Genomic DNA, 16026 nt, shown 5'->3' on the forward strand with positions numbered 1-16026 from the left:
CGTTTTTTTTTTCTTTTTTGCTATATCCATGCTCGGGCGGCATCCGGTTCAATGTTGATTGTTTTCTTGTTTCCCGAACCGAGCCGATCCATCACGTGGGTCCCACGCCTCGCGTCCGAAAGCAAACGAGGTTCTGCGTCTTGTAAGACATAAAAACAATAAGCATGGATAGTATTTCGGGTGCGATCATACCAGCACTAATGCACCGGATCCCATCAGAACTCCGCAGTTAAGCGTGCTTGGGCGAGAGTAGTACTAGGATTGGTGACCCCCTGGGAAGTCCTCGTGTTGCACCCACTTTTTCGTTGCCCGTCTGCGTTTTTTTTTATGTTTTAGGTGCGTTTTTTTTCTTTCTTGCTATATCCATGCTCGGGCGGCCTCCGGTTCAATGTTGATTGTTTTCTTGTTTCCCGAACCGAGCCGATCCATCACGTGGGTCCCACGCCTCGCGTCCGAAAGCAAACGAGGTTCTGCGTCTTGTAAGACATAAAAACAATAAGCATGGATAGTATTTCGGGTGCGATCATACCAGCACTAATGCACCGGATCCCATCAGAACTCCGCAGTTAAGCGTGCTTGGGCGAGAGTAGTTCTAGGATGGGTGACCCCCTGGGAAGTCCTCGTGTTGCACCCCCTTTTTCGTTGCCCGTCTGCGTTTTTTTTATGTTTTAGGTGCGTTTTTTTTTTTCTTTCTTGCTATATCCATGCTCGGGCGGCCTCCGGTTCAATGTTGATTGTTTTCTTGTTTCCCGAACCGAGCCGATCCATCACGTGGGTCCCACGCCTCGCGTCCGAAAGCAAACGAGGTTCTGCGTCTTGTAAGACATAAAAACAATAAGCATGGATAGTATTTCGGGTGCGATCATACCAGCACTAATGCACCGGATCCCATCAGAACTCCGCAGTTAAGCGTGCTTGGGCGAGAGTAGTACTAGGATGGGTGACCCCCTGGGAAGTCCTCGAGTTGCACCCCCTTTTTCGTTGCCCGTCTGCATTTTTTTTATGTTTTAGGTGCGTTTTTTTTTCTTTCTTGCTATATCCATGCTCGGGCGGCATCCGGTTCAATGTTGATTGTTTTCTTGTTTCCCGAACCGACACGATCCATCACGTGGGTCCCACGCCTCGCGTCCGAAAGCAAACGAGGTTCTGCGTCTTGTAAGACATAAAAACAATAAGCATGGATAGTATTTCGGGTGCGATCATACCAGCACTAATGCACCGGATCCCATCAGAACTCCGCAGTTAAGCGTGCTTGGGCGAGAGTAGTACTAGGATTGGTGACCCCCTGGGAAGTCCTCGTGTTGCACCCCCTTTTTCGTTGCCCGTCTGCGTTTTTTTTTATGTTTTAGGTGCGTTTTTTTTCTTTCTTGCTATATCCATGCTCGGGCGGCCTCCGGTTCAATGTTGATTGTTTTCTTGTTTCCCGAACCGAGCCGATCCATCACGTGGGTCCCACGCCTCGCGTCCGAAAGCAAACGAGGTTCTGCGTCTTGTAAGACATAAAAACAATAAGCATGGATAGTATTTCGGGTGCGATCATACCAGCACTAATGCACCGGATCCCATCAGAACTCTGCAGTTAAGCGTGCTTGGGCGAGAGTAGTTCTAGGATGGGTGACCCCCTAGGAAGTCCTCGTGTTGCACCCCCTTTTTCGTTGCCCGTCTGCGTTTTTTTTATGTTTTAGGTGCGTTTTTTTTTTCTTTCTTGCTATATCCATGCTCGGGCGGCCTCCGGTTCAATGTTGATTGTTTTCTTGTTTCCCGAACCGAGCCAATCCATCACGTGGGTCCCACGCCTCGCGTCCGAAAGCAAACGAGGTTCTGCGTCTTGTAAGACATAAAAACAATAAGCATGGATAGTATTTCGGGTGCGATCATACCAGCACTAATGCACCGAATCCCATCAGAACTCCGCAGTTAAGCGTGCTTGGGCGAGAGTAGTACTAGGATGGGTGACCCCCTGGGAAGTCCTCGTGTTGCACCCCTTTTTCGTTGCCCGTCTGCGTTTTTTTTATGTTTTAGGTGCGTTTTTTTTCTTTCTTGCTATATCCATGCTCGGGCGGCCTCCGGTTCAATGTTGATTGTTTTCTTGTTTCCCGAACCGAGCCGATCCATCACGTGGGTCCCACGCCTCGCGTCCGAAAGCAAACGAGGTTCTGCGTCTTGTAAGACATAAAAACAATAAGCATGGATAGTATTTCGAGTGCGATCATACCAGCACTAATGCACCGGATCCCATCAGAACTCCGCAGTTAAGCGTGCTAAGGCGAGAGTAGTACTAGGATTGGTGACCCCCTGGGAATTCCTCGTGTTGCACCCCCTTTTTCGTTGCCCGTCTGCGTTTTTTTTTATGTTTTAGGTGCGTTTTTTTTCTTTCTTGCTATATCAATGCTCGGGCGGCCTCCGGTTCAATGTTGATTGTTTTCTTGTTTCCCGAACCGAGCCGATCCATCACGTGGGTCCCACGCCTCGCGTCCGAAAGCAAACGAGGTTCTGCGTCTTGTAAGACATAAAAACAATAAGCATGGATAGTATTTCGGGTGCGATCATACCAGCACTAATGCACTGGATCCCATCAGAACTCCGCAGTTAAGCGTGCTTGGGCGAGAGTAGTACTAGGATGGGTGACCCCCTGGGAAGTCCTCGTGTTGAACCCCCTTTTTCGTTGCCCGTCTGCGTTTTTTTTATGTTTTAGGTGCGTTTTTTTTTTCTTTCTTGCTATATCCATGCTCGGGCGGCATCCGGTTCAATGTTGATTGTTTTCTTGTTTCCCGAACCGAGCCGATCCATCACGTGGGTCCCACGCCTCGCGTCCGAAAGCAAACGAGGTTCTGCGTCTTGTAAGACATAAAAACAATAAGCATGGATAGTATTTCGGGTGCGATCATACCAGCACTAATGCACCGGATCCCATCAGAACTCCGCAGTTAAGCGTGCTTGGGCGAGAGTAGTACTAGGATTGGTGACCCCCTGGGAAGTCCTCGTGTTGCACCCCCTTTTTCGTTGCCCGTCTGCGTTTTTTTTTATGTTTTAGGTGCGTTTTTTTTCTTTCTTGCTATATCAATGCTCGGGCGGCCTCCGGTTCAATGTTGATTGTTTTCTTGTTTCCCGAACCGAGCCGATCCATCACGTGGGTCCCACGCCTCGCGTCCGAAAGCAAACGAGGTTCTGCGTCTTGTAAGACATAAAAACAATAAGCATGGATAGTATTTCGGGTGCGATCATACCAGCACTAATGCACTGGATCCCATCAGAACTCCGCAGTTAAGCGTGCTTGGGCGAGAGTAGTACTAGGATGGGTGACCCCCTGGGAAGTCCTCGTGTTGAACCCCCTTTTTCGTTGCCCGTCTGCGTTTTTTTTATGTTTTAGGTGCGTTTTTTTTTTCTTTCTTGCTATATCCATGCTCGGGCGGCATCCGGTTCAATGTTGATTGTTTTCTTGTTTCCCGAACCGAGCCGATCCATCACGTGGGTCCCACGCCTCGCGTCCGAAAGCAAACGAGGTTCTGCGTCTTGTAAGACATAAAAACAATAAGCATGGATAGTATTTCGGGTGCGATCATACCAGCACTAATGCACCGGATCCCATCAGAACTCCGCAGTTAAGCGTGCTTGGGCGAGAGTAGTACTAGGATTGGTGACCCCCTGGGAAGTCCTCGTGTTGCACCCCCTTTTTCGTTGCCCGTCTGCGTTTTTTTTTATGTTTTAGGTGCGTTTTTTTTCTTTCTTGCTATATCCATGCTCGGGCGGCCTCCGGTTCAATGTTGATTGTTTTCTTGTTTCCCGAACCGAGCCGATCCATCACGTGGGTCCCACGCCTCGCGTCCGAAAGCAAACGAGGTTCTGCGTCTTGTAAGACATAAAAACAATAAGCATGGATAGTATTTCGGGTGCGATCATACCAGCACTAATGCACCGGATCCCATCAGAACTCCGCAGTTAAGCGTGCTTGGGCGAGAGTAGTTCTAGGATGGGTGACCCCCTGGGAAGTCCTCGTGTTGCACCCCCTTTTTCGTTGCCCGTCTGCGTTTTTTTTATGTTTTAGGTGCGTTTTTTTTTTCTTTCTTGCTATATCCATGCTCGGGCGGCATCCGGTTCAATGTTGATTGTTTTCTTGTTTCCCGAACCGAGCCGATCCATCACGTGGGTCCCACGCCTCGCGTCCGAAAGCAAACGAGGTTCTGCGTCTTGTAAGACATAAAAACAATAAGCATGGATAGTATTTCGGGTGCGATCATACCAGCACTAATGCACCGGATCCCATCAGAACTCCGCAGTTAAGCGTGCTTGGGCGAGAGTAGTACTAGGATTGGTGACCCACTGGGAAGTCCTCGTGTTGCACCCCCTTTTTCGTTGCCCGTCTGCGTTTTTTTTTATGTTTTAGGTGCGTTTTTTTTCTTTCTTGCTATATCCATGCTCGGGCGGCCTCCGGTTCAATGTTGATTGTTTTCTTGTTTCCCGAACCGAGCCGATCCATCACGTGGGTCCCACGCCTCGCGTCCGAAAGCAAACGAGGTTCTGCGTCTTGTAAGACATAAAAACAATAAGCATGGATAGTATTTCGGGTGCGATCATACCAGCACTAATGCACCGGATCCCATCAGAACTCCGCAGTTAAGCGTGCTTGGGCGAGAGTAGTACTAGGATGGGTGACCCCCTGGGAAGTCCTTGTGTTGCACCCCTTTTTCGTTGCCCGTCTGCGTTTTTTTAATGTTTTAGGTGCGTTTTTTTTTCTTTCTTGCTATATCCATGCTCGGGCGGCCTCCGGTTCAATGTTGATTGTTTTCTTGTTTCCCGAACCGAGCCGATCCATCACGTGGGTCCCACGCCTCGCGTCCGAAAGCAAACGAGGTTCTGCGTCTTGTAAGACATAAAAACAATAAGCATGGATAGTATTTCGGGTGCGATCATACCAGCACTAATGCACCGGATCCCATCAGAACTCTGCAGTTAAGCGTGCTTGGGCGAGAGTAGTTCTAGGATGGGTGACCCCCTGGGAAGTCCTCGTGTTGCACCCCCTTTTTCGTTGCCCGTCTGCATTTTTTTTATGTTTTAGGTGCGTTTTTTTTTTTCTTTCTTGCTATATCCATGCTCGGGCGGCCTCCGGTTCAATGTTGATTGTTTTCTTGTTTCCCGAACCGAGCCGATCCATCACGTGGGTCCCACGCCTCGCGTCCGAAAGCAAACGAGGTTCTGCGTCTTGTAAGACATAAAAACAATAAGCATGGATAGTATTTCGGGTGCGATCATACCAGCACTAATGCACCGGATCCCATCAGAACTCCGCAGTTAAGCGTGCTTGGGCGAGAGTAGTACTAGGATGGGTGACCCCCTGGGAAGTCCTTGTGTTGCACCCCTTTTTCGTTGCCCGTCTGCGTTTTTTTAATGTTTTAGGTGCGTTTTTTTTTCTTTCTTGCTATATCCATGCTCGGGCGGCCTCCGGTTCAATGTTGATTGTTTTCTTGTTTCCCGAACCGAGCCGATCCATCACGTGGGTCCCACGCCTCGCGTCCGAAAGCAAACGAGGTTCTGCGTCTTGTAAGACATAAAAACAATAAGCATGGATAGTATTTCGGGTGCGATCATACCAGCACTAATGCACCGGATCCCATCAGAACTCCGCAGTTAAGCGTGCTTGGGCGAGAGTAGTACTAGGATTGGTGACCCCCTGGGAAGTCCTCGTGTTGCACCCCCTTTTTCGTTGCCCGTCTGCGTTTTTTTTTATGTTTTAGGTGCGTTTTTTTTCTTTCTTGCTATATCCATGCTCGGGCGGCCTCCGGTTCAATGTTGATTGTTTTCTTGTTTCCCGAACCGAGCCGATCCATCACGTGGGTCCCACGCCTCGCGTCCGAAAGCAAACGAGGTTCTGCGTCTTGTAAGACATAAAAACAATAAGCATGGATAGTATTTCGGGTGCGATCATACCAGCACTAATGCACCGGATCCCATCAGAACTCCGCAGTTAAGCGTGCTTGGGCGAGAGTAGTACTAGGATGGGTGACCCCCCGGGAAGTCCTCGTGTTGCACCCCCTTTTTCGTTGCCCGTCTGCGTTTTTTTTATGTTTTAGGTGCGTTTTTTTTTCTTTCTTGCTATATCCATGCTCGGGCGGCATCCGGTTCAATGTTGATTGTTTTCTTGTTTCCCGAACCGAGCCGATCCATCACGTGGGTCCCACGCCTCGCGTCCGAAAGCAAACGAGGTTCTGCGTCTTGTAAGACATAAAAACAATAAGCATGGATAGTATTTCGGGTGCGATCATACCAGCACTAATGCACCGGATCCCATCAGAACTCCGCAGTTAAGCATGCTTGGGCGAGAGTAGTACTAGGATTGGTGACCCCCTGGGAAGTCCTCGTGTTGCACCCCCTTTTTCGTTGCCCGTCTGCGTTTTTTTTTATGTTTTAGGTGCGTTTTTTTTCTTTCTTGCTATATCCATGCTCGGGCGGCCTCCGGTTCAATGTTGATTGTTTTCTTGTTTCCCGAACCGAGCCGATCCATCACGTGGGTCCCACGCCTCGCGTCCGAAAGCAAACGAGGTTCTGCGTCTTGTAAGACATAAAAACAATAAGCATGGATAGTATTTCGGGTGCGATCATACCAGCACTAATGCACCGGATCCCATCAGAACTCCGCAGTTAAGCGTGCTTGGGCGAGAGTAGTACTAGGATGGGTGACCCCTTGGGAAGTCCTCGAGTTGCACCCCCTTTTTCGTTGCCCGTCTGCATTTTTTTTATGTTTTAGGTGCGTTTTTTTTTCTTTTTTGCTATATCCATGCTCGGGCGGCATCCGGTTCAATGTTGATTGTTTTCTTGTTTCCCGAACCGAGCCGATCCATCACGTGGGTCCCACGCCTCGCGTCCGAAAGCAAACGAGGTTCTGCGTCTTGTAAGACATAAAAACAATAAGCATGGATAGTATTTCGGGTGCGATCATACCAGCACTAATGCACCGGATCCCATCAGAACTCCGCAGTTAAGCGTGCTTGGGCGAGAGTAGTACTAGGATTGGTGACCCCCTGGGAAGTCCTCGTGTTGCACCCCCTTTTTCGTTGCCCGTCTGCGTTTTTTTTTATGTTTTAGGTGCGTTTTTTTTCTTTCTTGCTATATCCATGCTCGGGCGGCCTCCGGTTCAATGTTGATTGTTTTCTTGTTTCCCGAACCGAGCCGATCCATCACGTGGGTCCCACGCCTCGCGTCCGAAAGCAAACGAGGTTCTGCGTCTTGTAAGACATAAAAACAATAAGCATGGATAGTATTTCGGGTGCGATCATACCAACACTAATGCACCGGATCCCATCAGAACTCCGCAGTTAAGCGTGCTTGGGCGAGAGTAGTTCTAGGATGGTTGACCCCCTGGGAAGTCCTCGTGTTGCACCCCCTTTTTCGTTGCCCGTCTGCGTTTTTTTTATGTTTTAGGTGCGTTTTTTTTTTCTTTCTTGCTATATCCATGCTCGGGCGGCCTCCGGTTCAATGTTGATTGTTTTCTTGTTTCCCGAACCGAGCCGATCCATCACGTGGGTCCCACGCCTCGCGTCCGAAAGCAAACGAGGTTCTGCGTCTTGTAAGACATAAAAACAATAAGCATGGATAGTATTTCGGGTGCGATCATACCAGCACTAATGCACCGGATCCCATCAGAACTCCGCAGTTAAGCGTGCTTGGGCGAGAGTAGTACTAGGATTGGTGACCCCCTGGGAAGTCCTCGTGTTGCACCCCCTTTTTCGTTGCCCGTCTGCGTTTTTTTTTATGTTTTAGGTGCGTTTTTTTTCTTTCTTGCTATATCCATGCTCGGGCGGCCTCCGGTTCAATGTTGATTGTTTTCTTGTTTCCCGAACCGAGCCGATCCATCACGTGGGTCCCACGCCTCGCGTCCGAAAGCAAACGAGGTTCTGCGTCTTGTAAGACATAAAAACAATAAGCATGGATAGTATTTCGGGTGCGATCATACCAGCACTAATGCACCGGATCCCATCAGAACTCCGCAGTTAAGCGTGCTTGGGCGAGAGTAGTACTAGGATGGGTGACCCCCCGGGAAGTCCTCGTGTTGCACCCCCTTTTTCGTTGCCCGTCTGCGTTTTTTTTATGTTTTAGGTGCGTTTTTTTTTCTTTCTTGCTATATCCATGCTCGGGCGGCATCCGGTTCAATGTTGATTGTTTTCTTGTTTCCCGAACCGAGCCGATCCATCACGTGGGTCCCACGCCTCGCGTCCGAAAGCAAACGAGGTTCTGCGTCTTGTAAGACATAAAAACAATAAGCATGGATAGTATTTCGGGTGCGATCATACCAGCACTAATGCACCGGATCCCATCAGAACTCCGCAGTTAAGCATGCTTGGGCGAGAGTAGTACTAGGATTGGTGACCCCCTGGGAAGTCCTCGTGTTGCACCCCCTTTTTCGTTGCCCGTCTGCGTTTTTTTTTATGTTTTAGGTGCGTTTTTTTTCTTTCTTGCTATATCCATGCTCGGGCGGCCTCCGGTTCAATGTTGATTGTTTTCTTGTTTCCCGAACCGAGCCGATCCATCACGTGGGTCCCACGCCTCGCGTCCGAAAGCAAACGAGGTTCTGCGTCTTGTAAGACATAAAAACAATAAGCATGGATAGTATTTCGGGTGCGATCATACCAGCACTAATGCACCGGATCCCATCAGAACTCCGCAGTTAAGCGTGCTTGGGCGAGAGTAGTACTAGGATGGGTGACCCCTTGGGAAGTCCTCGAGTTGCACCCCCTTTTTCGTTGCCCGTCTGCATTTTTTTTATGTTTTAGGTGCGTTTTTTTTTCTTTTTTGCTATATCCATGCTCGGGCGGCATCCGGTTCAATGTTGATTGTTTTCTTGTTTCCCGAACCGAGCCGATCCATCACGTGGGTCCCACGCCTCGCGTCCGAAAGCAAACGAGGTTCTGCGTCTTGTAAGACATAAAAACAATAAGCATGGATAGTATTTCGGGTGCGATCATACCAGCACTAATGCACCGGATCCCATCAGAACTCCGCAGTTAAGCGTGCTTGGGCGAGAGTAGTACTAGGATTGGTGACCCCCTGGGAAGTCCTCGTGTTGCACCCCCTTTTTCGTTGCCCGTCTGCGTTTTTTTTTATGTTTTAGGTGCGTTTTTTTTCTTTCTTGCTATATCCATGCTCGGGCGGCCTCCGGTTCAATGTTGATTGTTTTCTTGTTTCCCGAACCGAGCCGATCCATCACGTGGGTCCCACGCCTCGCGTCCGAAAGCAAACGAGGTTCTGCGTCTTGTAAGACATAAAAACAATAAGCATGGATAGTATTTCGGGTGCGATCATACCAACACTAATGCACCGGATCCCATCAGAACTCCGCAGTTAAGCGTGCTTGGGCGAGAGTAGTTCTAGGATGGTTGACCCCCTGGGAAGTCCTCGTGTTGCACCCCCTTTTTCGTTGCCCGTCTGCGTTTTTTTTATGTTTTAGGTGCGTTTTTTTTTTCTTTCTTGCTATATCCATGCTCGGGCGGCCTCCGGTTCAATGTTGATTGTTTTCTTGTTTCCCGAACCGAGCCGATCCATCACGTGGGTCCCACGCCTCGCGTCCGAAAGCAAACGAGGTTCTGCGTCTTGTAAGACATAAAAACAATAAGCATGGATAGTATTTCGGGTGCGATCATACCAGCACTAATGCACCGGATCCCATCAGAACTCCGCAGTTAAGCGTGCTTGGGCGAGAGTAGTTCTAGGATGGGTGACCCCCTGGGAAGTCCTCGTGTTGCACCCCCTTTTTCGTTGCCCGTCTGTGTTTTTTTTATGTTTTAGGTGCGTTTTTTTTTTCTTTCTTGCTATATCCATGCTCGGGCGGCCTCCGGTTCAATGTTGATTGTTTTCTTGTTTCCCGAACCGAGCCGATCCATCACGTGGGTCCCACGCCTCGCGTCCGAAAGCAAACGAGGTTCTGCGTCTTGTAAGACATAAAAACAATAAGCATGGATAGTATTTCGGGTGCGATCATACCAGCACTAATGCACCGGATCCCATCAGAACTCCGCAGTTAAGCGTGCTTGGGCGAGAGTAGTACTAGGATGGGTGACCCCCTGGGAAGTCCTCGTGTTCCACCCCTTTTTCGTTGCCCGTCTGCGTTTTTTTTATGTTTTAGGTGCGTTTTTTTTTCTTTCTTGCTATATCCATGCTCGGGCGGCCTCCGGTTCAATGTTGATTGTTTTCTTGTTTCCCGAACCGAGCCGATCCATCACGTGGGTCCCACGCCTCGCGTCCGAAAGCAAACGAGGTTCTGCGTCTTGTAAGACATAAAAACAATAAGCATGGATAGTATTTCGTGTGCGATCATACCAGCACTAATGCACCGGATCCCATCAGAACTCCGCAGTTAAGCGTGCTTGGGCGAGAGTAGTACTAGGATGGGTTTCCCCCTGGGAAGTCCTCGTGTTGCACCCCCTTTTTCGTTGCCCGTTTGCGTTTTTTTTATGTTTTACGTGCGTTTTTTTTCTTTCTTGCTATATCCATGCTCGGGCGGCCTCCGGTTCAATGTTGATTGTTTTCTTGTTTCCCGAACCGAGCCGATCCATCACGTGGGTCCCACGCCTCGCGTCCGAAAGCAAACGAGGTTCTGCGTCTTGTAAGACATAAAAACAATAAGCATGGATAGTATTTCGGGTGCGATCATACCAGCACTAATGCACCGGATCCCATCAGAACTCCGCAGTTAAGCGTGCTTGGGCGAGAGTAGTACTAGGATGGGTGACCCCCTGGGAAGTCCTCGTGTTGCACCCCCTTTTTCGTTGCCCGTCTGCGTTTTTTTTATGTTTTAGGTGCGTTTTTTTTTTCTTTCTTGCTATATCCATGCTCGGGCGGCATCCGGTTCAATGTTGATTGTTTTCTTGTTTCCCGAACCGAGTCGATCCATCACGTGGGTCCCACGCCTCGCGTCCGAAAGCAAACGAGGTTCTGCGTCTTGTAAGACATAAAAACAATAAGCATGGATAGTATTTCGGGTGCGATCATACCAGCACTAATGCACCGGATCCCATCAGAACTCCGCAGTTAAGCGTGCTTGGGCGAGAGTAGTACTAGGATTGGTGACCCCCTGGGAAGTCCTCGTGTTGCACCCCCTTTTTCGTTGCCCGTCTGCGTTTTTTTTTATGTTTTAGGTGCGTTTTTTTTCTTTCTTGCTATATCCATGCTCGGGCGGCCTCCGGTTCAATGTTGATTGTTTTCTTGTTTCCCGAACCGAGCCGATCCATCACGTGGGTCCCACGCCTCGCGTCCGAAAGCAAACGAGGTTCTGCGTCTTGTAAGACATAAAAACAATAAGCATGGATAGTATTTCGGGTGCGATCATACCAGCACTAATGCACCGGATCCCATCAGAACTCCGCAGTTAAGCGTGCTTGGGCGAGAGTAGTACTAGGATGAGTGACCCCCTGGGAAGTCCTCGAGTTGCACCCCTTTTTCGTTGCCCGTCTGCATTTTTTTTATGTTTTAGGTGCGTTTTTTTTTCTTTCTTGCTATATCCATGCTCGGGCGGCATCCGGTTCAATGTTGATTGTTTTCTTGTTTCCCGAACCGAGCCGATCCATCACGTGGGTCCCACGCCTCGCGTCCGAAAGCAAACGAGGTTCTGCGTCTTGTAAGACATAAAAACAATAAGCATGGATAGTATTTCGGGTGCGATCATACCAGCACTAATGCACCGGATCCCATCAGAACTCCGCAGTTAAGCGTGCTTGGGCGAGAGTAGTACTAGGATTGGTGACCCCCTGGGAAGTCCTCGTGTTGCACCCCCTTTTTCGTTGCCCGTCTGCGTTTTTTTTATGTTTTAGGTGCGTTTTTTTATCTTTCTTGCTATATCCATGCTCGGGCGGCCTCCGGTTCAATGTTGATTGTTTTCTTGTTTCCCGAACCGAGCCGATCCATCACGTGGGTCCCACGCCTCGCGTCCGAAAGCAAACGAGGTTCTGCGTCTTGTAAGACATAAAAACAATAAGCATGGATAGTATTTCGGGTGCGATCATACCAGCACTAATGCACCGGATCCCATCTGAACTCCGCAGTCATGCGTGCTTGGGCGAGAGTAGTTCTAGGATGGGTGACCCCCTGGGAAGTCCTCGTGTTGCACCCCCTTTTTCGTTGCCCGTCTGCGTTTTTTTTATGTTTTAGGTGCGTTTTTTTTTTCTTTCTTGCTATATCCATGCTCGGGCGGCCTCCGGTTCAATGTTGATTGTTTTCTTGTTTCCCGAACCGAGCCGATCCATCACGTGGGTCCCACGCCTCGCGTCCGAAAGCAAACGAGGTTCTGCGTCTTGTAAGACATAAAAACAATAAGCATGGATAGTATTTCGGGTGCGATCATACCAGCACTAATGCACCGGATCCCATCAGAACTCCGCAGTTAAGCGTGCTTGGGCGAGAGTAGTACTAGGATGGGTGACCCCCTGGGAAGTCCTCGTGTTGCACCCCCTTTTTCGTTGCCCGTCTGCGTTTTTTTTATGTTTTACGTGCGTTTTTTTTCTTTCTTGCTATATCCATGCTCGGGCGGCCTCCGGTTCAATGTTGATTGTTTTCTTGTTTCCCGAACCGAGCCGATCCATCACGTGGGTCCCACGCCTCGCGTCCGAAAGCAAACGAGGTTCTGCGTCTTGTAAGACATAAAAACAATAAGCATGGATAGTATTTCGGGTGCGATCATACCAGCACTAATGCACCGGATCCCATCAGAACTCCGCAGTTAAGCGTGCTTGGGCGAGAGTAGTACTAGGATGGGTGACCCCCTGGGAATTCCTCGTGTTGCACCCCCTTTTTCGTTGCCCGTCTGCGTTTTTTTTATGTTTTAGGTGCGTTTTTTTTTTCTTTCTTGCTATATCCATGCTCGGGCGGCATCCGGTTCAATGTTGATTGTTTTCTTGTTTCCCGAACCGAGCCGATCCATCACGTGGGTCCCACGCCTCGCGTCCGAAAGCAAACGAGGTTCTGCGTCTTGTAAGACATAAAAACAATAAGCATGGATAGTATTTCGGGTGCGATCATACCAGCACTAATGCACCGGATCCCATCAGAACTCCGCAGTTAAGCGTGCTTGGGCGAGAGTAGTACTAGGATTGGTGACCCCCTGGGAAGTCCTCGTGTTGCACCCCCTTTTTCGTTGCCCGTCTGCGTTTTTTTTTATGTTTTAGGTGCGTTTTTTTTCTTTCTTGCTATATCCATCCTCGGGCGGCCTCCGGTTCAATGTTGATTGTTTTCTTGTTTCCCGAACCGAGCCGATCCATCACGTGGGTCCCACGCCTCGCATCCGAAAGCAAACGAGGTTCTGCGTCTTGTAAGACATAAAAACAATAAGCATGGATAGTATTTCGGGTGCGATCATACCAGCACTAATGCACCGAATCCCATCAGAACTCCGCAGTTAAGCGTGCTTGGGCGAGAGTAGTACTAGGATGGGTGACCCCCTGGGAAGTCCTCGTGTTGCACCCCCTTTTTCGTTGCCCGTCTGCGTTTTTTTTATGTTTTAGGTGCGTTTTTTTTTTCTTTCTTGCTATATCCATGCTCGGGCGGCCTCCGGTTCAATGTTGATTGTTTTCTTGTTTCCCGAACCGAGCCGATCCATCACGTGGGTCCCACGCCTCGCGTCCGAAAGCAAACGAGGTTCTGCGTCTTGTAAGACATAAAAACAAGAAGCATGGATAGTATTTCGGGTGCGATCATACCAGCACTAATGCACCGGATCCCATCAGAACTCCGCAGTTAAGCGTGCTTGGGCGAGAGTAGTACTAGGATGAGTGACCCCCTGGGAAGTCCTCGAGTTGCACCCCCTTTTTCGTTGCCCGTCTGCATTTTTTTTATGTTTTAGGTGCGTTTTTTTTTCTTTCTTGCTATATCCATGCTCGGGCGGCATCCGGTTCAATGTTGATTGTTTTCTTGTTTCCCGAACCGAGCCGATCCATCACGTGGGTCCCACGCCTCGCGTCCGAAAGCAAACGAGGTTCTGCGTCTTGTAAGACATAAAAACAATAAGCATGGATAGTATTTCGGGTGCGATCATACCAGCACTAATGCACCGGATCCCATCAGAACTCCGCAGTTAAGCGTGCTTGGGCGAGAGTAGTACTAGGATGAGTGACCCCCTGGGAAGTCCTCGAGTTGCACCCCCTTTTTCGTTGCCCGTCTGCATTTTTTTTATGTTTTAGGTGCGTTTTTTTTTCTTTCTTGCTATATCCATGCTCGGGCGGCATCCGGTTCAATGTTGATTGTTTTCTTGTTTCCCGAACCGAGCCGATCCATCACGTGGGTCCCACGCCTCGCGTCCGAAAGCAAACGAGGTTCTGCGTCTTGTAAGACATAAAAACAATAAGCATGGATAGTATTTCGGGTGCGATCATACCAGCACTAATGCACTGGATCCCATCAGAACTCCGCAGTTAAGCGTGCTTGGGCGAGAGTAGTGCTAGGATGAGTGACCCCCTGGGAAGTCCTCGAGTTGCACCCCCTTTTTCGTTGCCCGTCTACATTTTTTTTATGTTTTAGGTGCGTTTTTTTTTCTTTCTTGCTATATCCATGCTCGGGCGGCATCCGGTTCAATGTTGATTGTTTTCTTGTTTCCCGAACCGAGCCGATCCATCACGTGGGTCCCACGCCTCGCGTCCGAAAGCAAACGAGGTTTTGCGTCTTGTAAGACATAAAAACAATAAGCATGGATAGTATTTCGGGTGCGATCATACCAGCACTAATGCACCGGATCCCATCAGAACTCCGCAGTTAAGCGTGCTTGGGCGAGAGTAGTACTAGGATGGGTGACCCCCTGGGAAGTCCTCGTGTTGCACCCCCTTTTTCGTTGCCCGTCTGCGTTTTTTTTTATGTTTTAGGTGCGTTTTTTTTCTTTCTTGCTATATCCATGCTCGGGCGGCCTCCGGTTCAATGTTGATTGTTTTCTTGTTTCCCGAACCGAGCCGATCCATCACGTGGGTCCCACGCCTCGCGTCCGAAAGCAAACGAGGTTCTGCGTCTTGTAAGACATAAAAACAATAAGCATGGATAGTATTTCGGGTGCGATCATACCAGCACTAATGCACCGGATCCCATCAGAACTCCGCAGTCAAGCGTGCTTGGGCGAGAGTAGTTCTAGGATGGGTGACCCCCTGGGAAGTCCTCGTGTTGCACCCCCTTTTTCGTTGCCCGTCTGCGTTTTTTTTATGTTTTAGGTGCGTTTTTTTTTCTTTCTTGCTATATCCATGCTCGGGCGGCCTCCGGTTCAATGTTGATTGTTTTCTTGTTTCCCGAACCGAGCCGATCCATCACGTGGGTCCCACGCCTCGCGTCCGAAAGCAAACGAGGTTTTGCGTCTTGTAAGACATAAAAACAATAAGCATGGATAGTATTTCGGGTGCGATCATACCAGCACTAATGCACCGGATCCCATCAGAACTCCGCAGTTAAGCGTGCTTGGGCGAGAGTAGTACTAGGATGGGTGACCCCCTGGGAAGTCCTCGTGTTGCACCCCCTTTTTTCGTTGCCCGTCTGCGTTTTTTTTATGTTTTAGGTGCGTTTTTTATTCTTTCTTGCTATATCCATGCTCGGGCGGCCTCCGGTTCAATGTTGATTGTTTTCTTGTTTCCCGAACCGAGCCGATCCATCACGTGGGTCCCACGCCTCGCGTCCGAAAGCAAACGAGGTTCTGCGTCTTGTAAGACATAAAAACAATAAGCATGGATAGTATTTCGGGTGCGATCATACCAGCACTAATGCACCGAATCCCATCAGAACTCCGCAGTTAAGCGTGCTTGGGCGAGAGTAGTACTAGGATGGGTGACCCCCTGGGAAGTCCTCGTGTTGCACCCCCTTTTTCGTTGCCCGTCTGCGTTTTTTTTATGTTTTAGGTGCGTTTTTTTTTTCTTTCTTGCTATATCCATGCTCGGGCGGCCTCCGGTTCAATGTTGATTGTTTTCTTGTTTCCCGAACCGAGCCGATCCATCACGTGGGTCCCACGCCTCGCGTCCGAAAGCAAACGAGGTTCTGCGTCTTGTAAGACATAAAAACAATAAGCATGGATAGTATTTC

The 16026-nt window shown here is 49.3% G+C and overlaps 47 non-coding genes across 47 annotated transcripts; all 47 read left to right on the forward strand.

The window, feature by feature from the left end:
* Positions 1-178: 178 nt before the first annotated feature.
* On the forward strand, positions 179-297 carry LOC145026745 (5S ribosomal RNA). The gene has a single exon (XR_013674700.1). It is a non-coding gene; the product is annotated as a 5S ribosomal RNA (ribosomal RNA).
* Positions 298-515: 218 nt separating this feature from the next.
* On the forward strand, positions 516-634 carry LOC145026088 (5S ribosomal RNA). Its single transcript, XR_013674083.1, has one exon. It is a non-coding gene; the product is annotated as a 5S ribosomal RNA (ribosomal RNA).
* Positions 635-854: 220 nt separating this feature from the next.
* On the forward strand, positions 855-973 carry LOC145025649 (5S ribosomal RNA). Its single transcript, XR_013673655.1, has one exon. It is a non-coding gene; the product is annotated as a 5S ribosomal RNA (ribosomal RNA).
* A 218-nt stretch (positions 974-1191) lies between these two features.
* On the forward strand, positions 1192-1310 carry LOC145026526 (5S ribosomal RNA). The gene has a single exon (XR_013674495.1). It is a non-coding gene; the product is annotated as a 5S ribosomal RNA (ribosomal RNA).
* A 218-nt stretch (positions 1311-1528) lies between these two features.
* On the forward strand, positions 1529-1647 carry LOC145026957 (5S ribosomal RNA). Its single transcript, XR_013674906.1, has one exon. It is a non-coding gene; the product is annotated as a 5S ribosomal RNA (ribosomal RNA).
* Positions 1648-1866: 219 nt separating this feature from the next.
* LOC145026318 (5S ribosomal RNA) lies at positions 1867-1985 on the forward strand. The gene has a single exon (XR_013674297.1). It is a non-coding gene; the product is annotated as a 5S ribosomal RNA (ribosomal RNA).
* Positions 1986-2201: 216 nt separating this feature from the next.
* Positions 2202-2320, forward strand: LOC145027212 (5S ribosomal RNA). The gene has a single exon (XR_013675145.1). It is a non-coding gene; the product is annotated as a 5S ribosomal RNA (ribosomal RNA).
* Positions 2321-2538: 218 nt separating this feature from the next.
* On the forward strand, positions 2539-2657 carry LOC145026866 (5S ribosomal RNA). Its single transcript, XR_013674818.1, has one exon. It is a non-coding gene; the product is annotated as a 5S ribosomal RNA (ribosomal RNA).
* A 219-nt stretch (positions 2658-2876) lies between these two features.
* LOC145026527 (5S ribosomal RNA) lies at positions 2877-2995 on the forward strand. The gene has a single exon (XR_013674496.1). It is a non-coding gene; the product is annotated as a 5S ribosomal RNA (ribosomal RNA).
* A 218-nt stretch (positions 2996-3213) lies between these two features.
* Positions 3214-3332, forward strand: LOC145026867 (5S ribosomal RNA). The gene has a single exon (XR_013674819.1). It is a non-coding gene; the product is annotated as a 5S ribosomal RNA (ribosomal RNA).
* Positions 3333-3551: 219 nt separating this feature from the next.
* Positions 3552-3670, forward strand: LOC145026528 (5S ribosomal RNA). The gene has a single exon (XR_013674497.1). It is a non-coding gene; the product is annotated as a 5S ribosomal RNA (ribosomal RNA).
* A 218-nt stretch (positions 3671-3888) lies between these two features.
* LOC145026089 (5S ribosomal RNA) lies at positions 3889-4007 on the forward strand. Its single transcript, XR_013674084.1, has one exon. It is a non-coding gene; the product is annotated as a 5S ribosomal RNA (ribosomal RNA).
* Positions 4008-4226: 219 nt separating this feature from the next.
* Positions 4227-4345, forward strand: LOC145026872 (5S ribosomal RNA). The gene has a single exon (XR_013674824.1). It is a non-coding gene; the product is annotated as a 5S ribosomal RNA (ribosomal RNA).
* A 218-nt stretch (positions 4346-4563) lies between these two features.
* On the forward strand, positions 4564-4682 carry LOC145025323 (5S ribosomal RNA). Its single transcript, XR_013673344.1, has one exon. It is a non-coding gene; the product is annotated as a 5S ribosomal RNA (ribosomal RNA).
* A 217-nt stretch (positions 4683-4899) lies between these two features.
* LOC145026710 (5S ribosomal RNA) lies at positions 4900-5018 on the forward strand. The gene has a single exon (XR_013674667.1). It is a non-coding gene; the product is annotated as a 5S ribosomal RNA (ribosomal RNA).
* Positions 5019-5238: 220 nt separating this feature from the next.
* On the forward strand, positions 5239-5357 carry LOC145025324 (5S ribosomal RNA). Its single transcript, XR_013673345.1, has one exon. It is a non-coding gene; the product is annotated as a 5S ribosomal RNA (ribosomal RNA).
* Positions 5358-5574: 217 nt separating this feature from the next.
* LOC145026529 (5S ribosomal RNA) lies at positions 5575-5693 on the forward strand. The gene has a single exon (XR_013674498.1). It is a non-coding gene; the product is annotated as a 5S ribosomal RNA (ribosomal RNA).
* Positions 5694-5911: 218 nt separating this feature from the next.
* Positions 5912-6030, forward strand: LOC145023376 (5S ribosomal RNA). Its single transcript, XR_013671471.1, has one exon. It is a non-coding gene; the product is annotated as a 5S ribosomal RNA (ribosomal RNA).
* A 218-nt stretch (positions 6031-6248) lies between these two features.
* LOC145026966 (5S ribosomal RNA) lies at positions 6249-6367 on the forward strand. Its single transcript, XR_013674914.1, has one exon. It is a non-coding gene; the product is annotated as a 5S ribosomal RNA (ribosomal RNA).
* Positions 6368-6585: 218 nt separating this feature from the next.
* On the forward strand, positions 6586-6704 carry LOC145025868 (5S ribosomal RNA). Its single transcript, XR_013673860.1, has one exon. It is a non-coding gene; the product is annotated as a 5S ribosomal RNA (ribosomal RNA).
* A 218-nt stretch (positions 6705-6922) lies between these two features.
* Positions 6923-7041, forward strand: LOC145026530 (5S ribosomal RNA). The gene has a single exon (XR_013674499.1). It is a non-coding gene; the product is annotated as a 5S ribosomal RNA (ribosomal RNA).
* Positions 7042-7259: 218 nt separating this feature from the next.
* Positions 7260-7378, forward strand: LOC145027160 (5S ribosomal RNA). Its single transcript, XR_013675097.1, has one exon. It is a non-coding gene; the product is annotated as a 5S ribosomal RNA (ribosomal RNA).
* Positions 7379-7597: 219 nt separating this feature from the next.
* Positions 7598-7716, forward strand: LOC145026531 (5S ribosomal RNA). The gene has a single exon (XR_013674500.1). It is a non-coding gene; the product is annotated as a 5S ribosomal RNA (ribosomal RNA).
* Positions 7717-7934: 218 nt separating this feature from the next.
* On the forward strand, positions 7935-8053 carry LOC145023387 (5S ribosomal RNA). Its single transcript, XR_013671482.1, has one exon. It is a non-coding gene; the product is annotated as a 5S ribosomal RNA (ribosomal RNA).
* A 218-nt stretch (positions 8054-8271) lies between these two features.
* Positions 8272-8390, forward strand: LOC145026967 (5S ribosomal RNA). The gene has a single exon (XR_013674915.1). It is a non-coding gene; the product is annotated as a 5S ribosomal RNA (ribosomal RNA).
* Positions 8391-8608: 218 nt separating this feature from the next.
* Positions 8609-8727, forward strand: LOC145025870 (5S ribosomal RNA). Its single transcript, XR_013673862.1, has one exon. It is a non-coding gene; the product is annotated as a 5S ribosomal RNA (ribosomal RNA).
* Positions 8728-8945: 218 nt separating this feature from the next.
* Positions 8946-9064, forward strand: LOC145026532 (5S ribosomal RNA). Its single transcript, XR_013674501.1, has one exon. It is a non-coding gene; the product is annotated as a 5S ribosomal RNA (ribosomal RNA).
* A 218-nt stretch (positions 9065-9282) lies between these two features.
* LOC145027161 (5S ribosomal RNA) lies at positions 9283-9401 on the forward strand. The gene has a single exon (XR_013675098.1). It is a non-coding gene; the product is annotated as a 5S ribosomal RNA (ribosomal RNA).
* A 219-nt stretch (positions 9402-9620) lies between these two features.
* LOC145026090 (5S ribosomal RNA) lies at positions 9621-9739 on the forward strand. Its single transcript, XR_013674085.1, has one exon. It is a non-coding gene; the product is annotated as a 5S ribosomal RNA (ribosomal RNA).
* Positions 9740-9958: 219 nt separating this feature from the next.
* Positions 9959-10077, forward strand: LOC145026508 (5S ribosomal RNA). The gene has a single exon (XR_013674478.1). It is a non-coding gene; the product is annotated as a 5S ribosomal RNA (ribosomal RNA).
* A 217-nt stretch (positions 10078-10294) lies between these two features.
* LOC145026640 (5S ribosomal RNA) lies at positions 10295-10413 on the forward strand. The gene has a single exon (XR_013674602.1). It is a non-coding gene; the product is annotated as a 5S ribosomal RNA (ribosomal RNA).
* Positions 10414-10630: 217 nt separating this feature from the next.
* Positions 10631-10749, forward strand: LOC145027341 (5S ribosomal RNA). The gene has a single exon (XR_013675265.1). It is a non-coding gene; the product is annotated as a 5S ribosomal RNA (ribosomal RNA).
* Positions 10750-10968: 219 nt separating this feature from the next.
* LOC145026533 (5S ribosomal RNA) lies at positions 10969-11087 on the forward strand. Its single transcript, XR_013674502.1, has one exon. It is a non-coding gene; the product is annotated as a 5S ribosomal RNA (ribosomal RNA).
* A 218-nt stretch (positions 11088-11305) lies between these two features.
* On the forward strand, positions 11306-11424 carry LOC145026813 (5S ribosomal RNA). The gene has a single exon (XR_013674765.1). It is a non-coding gene; the product is annotated as a 5S ribosomal RNA (ribosomal RNA).
* Positions 11425-11641: 217 nt separating this feature from the next.
* Positions 11642-11760, forward strand: LOC145026535 (5S ribosomal RNA). Its single transcript, XR_013674503.1, has one exon. It is a non-coding gene; the product is annotated as a 5S ribosomal RNA (ribosomal RNA).
* A 218-nt stretch (positions 11761-11978) lies between these two features.
* On the forward strand, positions 11979-12097 carry LOC145027145 (5S ribosomal RNA). The gene has a single exon (XR_013675083.1). It is a non-coding gene; the product is annotated as a 5S ribosomal RNA (ribosomal RNA).
* A 219-nt stretch (positions 12098-12316) lies between these two features.
* LOC145027353 (5S ribosomal RNA) lies at positions 12317-12435 on the forward strand. The gene has a single exon (XR_013675276.1). It is a non-coding gene; the product is annotated as a 5S ribosomal RNA (ribosomal RNA).
* Positions 12436-12652: 217 nt separating this feature from the next.
* Positions 12653-12771, forward strand: LOC145021529 (5S ribosomal RNA). The gene has a single exon (XR_013669686.1). It is a non-coding gene; the product is annotated as a 5S ribosomal RNA (ribosomal RNA).
* Positions 12772-12990: 219 nt separating this feature from the next.
* On the forward strand, positions 12991-13109 carry LOC145026536 (5S ribosomal RNA). Its single transcript, XR_013674504.1, has one exon. It is a non-coding gene; the product is annotated as a 5S ribosomal RNA (ribosomal RNA).
* Positions 13110-13327: 218 nt separating this feature from the next.
* LOC145026319 (5S ribosomal RNA) lies at positions 13328-13446 on the forward strand. Its single transcript, XR_013674298.1, has one exon. It is a non-coding gene; the product is annotated as a 5S ribosomal RNA (ribosomal RNA).
* A 219-nt stretch (positions 13447-13665) lies between these two features.
* LOC145026814 (5S ribosomal RNA) lies at positions 13666-13784 on the forward strand. Its single transcript, XR_013674766.1, has one exon. It is a non-coding gene; the product is annotated as a 5S ribosomal RNA (ribosomal RNA).
* A 218-nt stretch (positions 13785-14002) lies between these two features.
* LOC145026816 (5S ribosomal RNA) lies at positions 14003-14121 on the forward strand. The gene has a single exon (XR_013674769.1). It is a non-coding gene; the product is annotated as a 5S ribosomal RNA (ribosomal RNA).
* A 218-nt stretch (positions 14122-14339) lies between these two features.
* Positions 14340-14458, forward strand: LOC145027241 (5S ribosomal RNA). Its single transcript, XR_013675172.1, has one exon. It is a non-coding gene; the product is annotated as a 5S ribosomal RNA (ribosomal RNA).
* Positions 14459-14676: 218 nt separating this feature from the next.
* LOC145027365 (5S ribosomal RNA) lies at positions 14677-14795 on the forward strand. The gene has a single exon (XR_013675287.1). It is a non-coding gene; the product is annotated as a 5S ribosomal RNA (ribosomal RNA).
* Positions 14796-15013: 218 nt separating this feature from the next.
* LOC145026656 (5S ribosomal RNA) lies at positions 15014-15132 on the forward strand. Its single transcript, XR_013674617.1, has one exon. It is a non-coding gene; the product is annotated as a 5S ribosomal RNA (ribosomal RNA).
* Positions 15133-15350: 218 nt separating this feature from the next.
* LOC145027377 (5S ribosomal RNA) lies at positions 15351-15469 on the forward strand. The gene has a single exon (XR_013675298.1). It is a non-coding gene; the product is annotated as a 5S ribosomal RNA (ribosomal RNA).
* A 219-nt stretch (positions 15470-15688) lies between these two features.
* LOC145026320 (5S ribosomal RNA) lies at positions 15689-15807 on the forward strand. Its single transcript, XR_013674299.1, has one exon. It is a non-coding gene; the product is annotated as a 5S ribosomal RNA (ribosomal RNA).
* Positions 15808-16026: the final 219 nt, after the last annotated feature.

The sequence above is a fragment of the Lactuca saligna genome, chromosome 1, assembly GCF_052625555.1.
Source record: "Lactuca saligna cultivar CGN05327 chromosome 1, ASM5262555v1, whole genome shotgun sequence".
Lineage (NCBI taxonomy): Eukaryota > Viridiplantae > Streptophyta > Magnoliopsida > Asterales > Asteraceae > Lactuca > Lactuca saligna.